This window comes from Panicum virgatum, chromosome 1N (genome assembly GCF_016808335.1).
Source record: "Panicum virgatum strain AP13 chromosome 1N, P.virgatum_v5, whole genome shotgun sequence".
Lineage (NCBI taxonomy): Eukaryota > Viridiplantae > Streptophyta > Magnoliopsida > Poales > Poaceae > Panicum > Panicum virgatum.
In genome coordinates, this window is record NC_053145.1 from 33073430 (window position 1) to 33080134 (window position 6705).

General features: G+C 44.3%; 1 long non-coding RNA gene across 1 annotated transcript; it reads left to right on the forward strand.

Annotated features, from left to right (window-relative positions):
- Window positions 1-352: 352 nt before the first annotated feature.
- Window positions 353-2007, forward strand: LOC120655638. The gene is made up of 2 exons (XR_005667675.1): window positions 353-963; window positions 1637-2007. It is a non-coding gene; the product is annotated as an uncharacterized LOC120655638 (long non-coding RNA).
- The last annotated feature ends 4698 nt before the right edge of the window (window positions 2008-6705 follow it).

A 6705-nucleotide genomic window follows, 5' to 3' on the forward strand; every position in this document is an offset into this window, starting at 1 on the left:
TTCCAAAACCGGGACAAATGGCCATATGGAACCGGGACAAAAGGCTGTTTTTGTAGTAGTGTATAAGGTTAATATAAGCTCTCTCCGTTAAAAAAAAATACCCGTATGTATCACTACTACAGAATACATCATTGCCAACGCTCCATCACCGCCGGTTTGTTTCGAACCGGCGGTGATAGTCTATCACCGTCGGTTCCAAATGGACCCAGCGGTGATGCTTACGTATCACCGCCGGTTCGTAATACGACCCGGCGGTGATGCTCTCGACAACATCACCGCCGGGTCGTAATATGACCCGACGGTGATGTGTTCTCTCCCTTTTTTTTTCATTCTCCCCTCCCTCCCTCTCTCTCTCTCCGATATTTTTTTCCTCCCCCCCTGGCGTCCGCCCACAGCCCTCTCTCCCTCGTGGCGCTGCCCTCCGCCCATTCCTCCTCCCGCGCCCTCCCATGGCGGCGGCGCCCTAGCAGCTCCATCCTCCTCCCCTCCCTTCAGCCTCTCAGATCCATTCGGGCGGCGCAGCCCTCCTGCAGGGAATTTTTTTCCCGGCGTAGCCAGTCGTCGCAGCACCCTCCCACCCCAACGGTGCTGAGGGCGAGCTCCGACGGGCGGGTGCCGGGGCCAAGTTCCAGCGGCGCGCCCAAGGGCGGGCGTTGAGGGCGAGCTTCGGGCGGGTGCCGGGGTCAAGCTCCGGCGGCGCACCCAAGGGCGGGCGTTGACGACGAGCTCCGACGGGCAGGTGCTGGGGTCAAGCTCCGGCGGCGCGCCCAAGGGTCGTGCAGTCTGTTAAGATCCAGCAGGTGTGCCCCCGGCGGCTTCAGCTGCGGCCTCTCCTTGGGACTGCGAGGGCTCAAGGCCTGCGGGTGTGCAGGTGCTCTCACCCTCCGCGTCAGGCAGCACGCGAGGCTCCGAGAATGGAGATCTCCTCTTCTGGATCTAGCGCCCCACCCTCAACGAGTCCAGGTACTTGTGTTTTCAGTGCCTCGAGAATGGCTAGCATGCATGAATGTTCCTATTAGTTCAAGATCTCCCATAATCAGGACGAAATGTTCAGAATAAACTTGAAGTGTTGGCTTAAATGTTTTTATCAATGTTGACATGGATTTGAGAGAAAGGGAAATACCAATGGAAAGATTAATCTATGGAGATGTGAGGTTTGGCAAACGGAAGTCACAATGTCACTAGAGTAGCAAAGAAATAATTCTGCGTATAGTAGACTTGCTTATTCTAACAACCGGATACATGCTTATTCAAGACATGGTGGTAAACTTTTTTTTTCCTGCAAGCACCAACAGTTTCTGTCCATCGATGTCAAGTCTGAAGCGTGCTCATCAGACTACAGGTTCCAGTTCAAATCCATATAAGGAGTGTTGATTAGGTCAGGCATCAGTTACACTTTAGTCCTTATCTATTTTGAATTAGAAAAGAATGTTTGGATGATGCAGAAGAGATGAACGATTCCTGACCAAAGATGGTAATTCTATCTCTCTTGGTTTCTCTGTCAACTACCTTTCCTCTGAGTTTGTGAGTGATAAATTATATCTTCAACCTTAAGTGATAAACTACATTTCCTCTTGCTGTCTTTTCAGTATCATATTGACACTGATCTCACAATCTTCTTTAATTTTGCTTTCAGATGTAGTAGTGGATTTATGAGTTCTGAAGATCAATTCAGGCTATGGTTGTGCTGGGACCAACGTCCTTGGAGGGGGCTTTGGCCATATTGCTAAACCTTTTGCAAGATGAGAATTGTCATCCATGGCTTCAAGGCAAAGAGGATCAACACGATGTCCAGATACTTTGAGCTCTTTTCCTTCATTGTCAAATGATGCAACACTACTTTTATTTGAAACATAGCTATCGTCCTTCAATGTATAGACTATTTTCGTGACAGTTTTAGCTATTTTTGTGACTATTTCTAGCTCTCATGAAATCTCTGTTTTCGGGTAACGCGTTGCAAACTGAATCAGTTAAGCTAATAACTGAATCTGCTTGTTCTTGAGCAAATGAGGTGTTCCACAATGATGCAATATTATTATATGAAAATATTTTTTTTGATGGGAAAATGGTCTTCACCGCCGGTTCGTGTCTTCAACCGGCGGTGTTGATGTCCCCATCACCAACGGTTCCAGATACGAACCGGCGGTGTTGATGTCCCCATCACCAACGGTTCTGGAACCGGCGGTGATGGCCCCGCTATCACCAACGACTTAAATCCAACAGTTCCCAAAACCGTTGGTGATGTACTTTTAGAACCGGCAGTGATAGGGGTGGCTGTAGTAGTGTATGTTTGTTCATAAGGCAGAATCGTTTCACAAATAAACATCTGTTCGGTACCAATTCAAACATGTATAATTATTGTAGACATTTCATGGCTGCTGTTAATATAGCTCTTAAGCACAATGCGTTGAATAAGTGGTTCATGATTATCTATTAGGGACCATTTGGATCCTCTAATTGATGAATTGAAATCTATTTAATAAATTAGACTATTTGACCACCACTATTCAAAGTTCAGATATAAGCCTATTCTAAATTTATAGGATGGCAGATGGAAATTGATTCTATACACCACCAAGCTATGTTTCTATTATGTAACTTATAGCACGTTGCCTCACTCTATAGTAGAAATACAACACATAAGTATGTACATCACATGGCCAACATAGTATACAAATATATTATGTATATAATCATATTAGCTTAATAGATTTGTGTCTAAATTATGATTATTAGAATGGAATTCAATTCCAAGGTTCCAAACTGGGCCTTATACTAATTCTACCAACTAAAAGAATGATCGTTTATGAAGTCTAAACAAAGAACTAAATCTAATAAACTAGTCAAAAGTGTATCAATTGTGAACAAGATAAGTAAAACATTCTCCCAAAGGATCCAAGTTCACTTGCATATGTGAAAGTAAATGATGCTAGTAGCTTAAAAGGTGAGGGGTAAATTAGGTAAACTAAAAATCTTAACCTACTAGGGCTTCCATTAAATTAAAAAAATCCTAAACTAGATCATGCTATCTAGATGTGCAATGATGATTCATCTACACTACTACATAAATCTTTTTAGAGGCGGGCATTTTTTATTTTCAGAGGCGGTTATAGGAAACGCCTCAGAGCTATCTTATGTGTAAATACATCATTTTCAGAGGCGGTTTTTTATGCACGCCTCTGTTAATAAAAAAGTTAATAAAAAATAGCCGAGCCCGCCGAGCCCATCTGAGCGGCCGATGCCGGCCGCCTGCCGCGCCACCGCCGGCCGCAGTCCGCGCGGGCTGGCCGCCGCCGCCCCCAGCGCTCGGCCGTCGATGCCCGCAGCACTGGGCTGCCGTCGTGGAGCACCCCGCCTCGAGCTCGCCACAGCCGCCCACCGCCGCCGCCCCAGACCGCCGCCACAGCCCACGCGTGGATCTTCGCCTCGAGCTAGCTGTGGCAGCCCACTGCCGCCGCCCAGACTGCCGTGGCTGCCATCGGATCCACCACCGTCTGCCCGTGGTCGACGCCACAGCCGCGCTGCCGCTCACGGATCCACGGCCCATCCGCGCCGCCACCACTGCCACTCAGGCCGCACGTCCGCGGCCACGGCCGTGCCGAAGGCCGCGCGAGCTGGATCCGCCGCCGCTTAGGCCGAGCGCCGAGCCGGCCTCCACATGGGAGATGAGAGAGAGAGAGAGGGGGAGAGAGAGAGGGAGGGGGGAGGGGGGAGGGGGAGTTGGCGGCGCGGGAGGAGAGGGAGGAGTAGTGAGAGAGAAAGAGGAAGATAGAATGAGTTAGGGTTTGGTGTAGTTGGGCTCCTTTTGATATATTGGGTCCGGTCCCTTAACTGAGGCGGGTCCATATAAGAAAACCGCCTCAGAAAAAGAAGTATTAACAGAGGCGGTCGCATTTATGATGATTGACTCTGTTAATCGATTTTCTGAGGTGGTTTTTGTAACCGCCTCTGTTAATAAGAACTGATCGCCTCTGTTAACGCTGGGCATTAACAGAGGCAGTTATTTTTTTATGACCACCTCAAAGATCTTTTTAAAGTGCCTCGCTTAATCTAGAATTGTAGTAGTGCTAGTGTGTCTTAACACATCAATAAGAGTTTTGCAACATAGAGCCAATCCTGGGTTTAGGGTTGTTGATCCTAAACCTACGAATGTAAAGTGCACAAGTTGCAGGAGTAAAATGCAGAAACGTAAAGTAGTGACTTAGAGCGATGCAAACTAAGCATGATGATTTATCAATGGTATCGGTAAGCAAATGCCACCCCCAGTCCATGTTGGAGCTCCACCAAAGTTATGCGATGCAAACTAAGCATGATGATTTATCAATGGTATCGGTAAGCAAATGCCACCCCCAGTCCATGTTGGAGCTCCACCAAAGTTATACTCCTGGTGACCATATATCTCCCGGTCAAGGTGTTGGGCTCTAGTGGGTGTATAAAAACATTCTACACCTAGGGTATAGAATAGCTCCGCCAAAGATATACACATCTAAATTACTGAGCAATGTTCAGTAATAGCTCGCTGATTACTGAACTCCTGAAAACTTGTTTATTAATTCTGCTCATTTTAGCTATTAGTATAGAATAAACTGCTACACCTAAGGTATCGAATAGCACGTGAGTATATGAATATGAAATTTCACCACTATATGAATCTGCACTCTGCATCAACAAAAATATTGGTACTGAATGCACGGATGAAACTGGTTAGTGACCCAGACTGAACTTTCAAGATCAACATAGTGAAAGTGCATCTAGGCCTTATGGATTTTGGTGAGTTGAATGACAACATGATTAAAGGACTAACATGTTTGTTAAAGAGTTGCTGAGCAGAACGTTCTTTATAAGTTAATTTATGATATTGGCTCATGTGATATGCAATCAAATAAAAGAGATATATTGTTGAATGTGAGGCAAAATGTGTGAAGAAAAATAGAAACAAGTATTCATGGTTATTATATATAGCTTGGCATTAATGGAAGTTAATTGTCAAGGATATATGATTGTAAAGCAAGACAAGCATATGAAGACATGAATTTAAAATTGGTTATTCATTATTGATGGTGAATCAAAGCTAAGCTGAAGAAGGCATGATTGAGGATAGGATGAAGGAATCAAGCAAGTGACTATGCAACGAGGTACTAACACTACTAGAAAATAGGCCTTCAGAACCGGTTGGAAAGGCCCTTAGGAACCGGTTTTGAAAATGGTTCCCCAAAACCGAGACCCTTGGGGTCCCTATAGGACACCAGGCATTTTAACCGGTGCTTTAGGCAACCATTGGTACCCGTTGGAAAGACCAACCGGTACCTTAGAGGCTACCACGCTGACGCAAGCGAGCAGCCTCTTTGGTACCAGTTGGTGTTTCCAACCGGTACCAAAGAGTCTCACCTATTTGTCCCAAATCCAGTTTTATTTATTTTATTTATTACTATTTATTCTTTTAAAATTGCTAATCGTACCCGAGCTCTACGGTACTATATGTCCATTGGTCGTGTTCGAGTTTGAAGAATATTTGAAAATAACTAAAAGTCAAAGGCAAACATATACTTAAGTTCTTTGGCTTTAATAATATATTTATAAATATACAAAGAACAGGACATCATGTTAAGAAATATTTACAAATATACAAGTTATGTTTATAGTGCAGATACTAGGCCCCTCACGACGCACTCTATTGATGTGACCGTCGTGGTAGAACTTGCCTCTAGGATCCAGGATCTCCCTCATAATGAAACCTGCGAGCTGCTCGCACATGGCATTAATCCGATCGGCAGAGTAAACTTCATCCCTGATTCGACTCATCTATCGTTTTGGAAAAAAGGACTAATATATTAATTTCATCGCGTTAGTATAATTAGAAAAACATACTTGTGAAATATTTGTGCATACTCTTAGATCCTCCGTAGTAGCCTTCCCGCCGCATGGAGCTAGAATGTGCATGGAGTCGCATACGTAGTACCCACACCAATCAGTTCCTTGTTTTTGCTCGCACAGTTTAGGAGAAACAAATTAGTTATTTAATATTTGTGTATGCCTATGCAATGTAATTGAGATTACTTAATTAGAAAAAGGTTCACAACCCAACATACCCAAAAAAAATCCATTCTAATGTTCAGTTCCTCCCTCCATTGATCAGCTCCTTTGTTCTTTTTCACAATTTTTTTCCACACCTTGCGCTCAAAGTTAAGTTTGATATTGAACAATTGTTATAAACATATAAAGAATTTGATTGCGCAAATTGAACCTAACTGTTCAATGGGTCTAAGAAGTGTTGGATTGAGGCCTTTGGGTACCTCATAGTGTCGTACATGCAAGTTGCCGCTCTCTATGGAAAGTAGAAGCAAAACCCAATGATAATTGCAGATATAAATACACAAGCATATATACATGCATTAGATGTAGCATTTATTTAGGAATATAAAAGAGGTACGAGTCGACCAAGACTTACCCTTAGTCGTGCCATAACCCGGTACCAATTTCCCTCCCTGGGCTCGATCCAGGCCAATAGCAGCCGGTACCTTTGGCCCGTTTTCTAGTAGTGTAAGCAAGGTTATATCAAGTGACGACTTGGATCATGGACCTTTGCTAGGGTGAAGTATCTAGTATATGAAGGATTTGTAGCATCAAGTCAAGCCTTGGAGAGCAAAGCATTGTGAAGCATCAAATCATTATTGAATCATAAAGTTGAGTGACTTGAGATCAAGG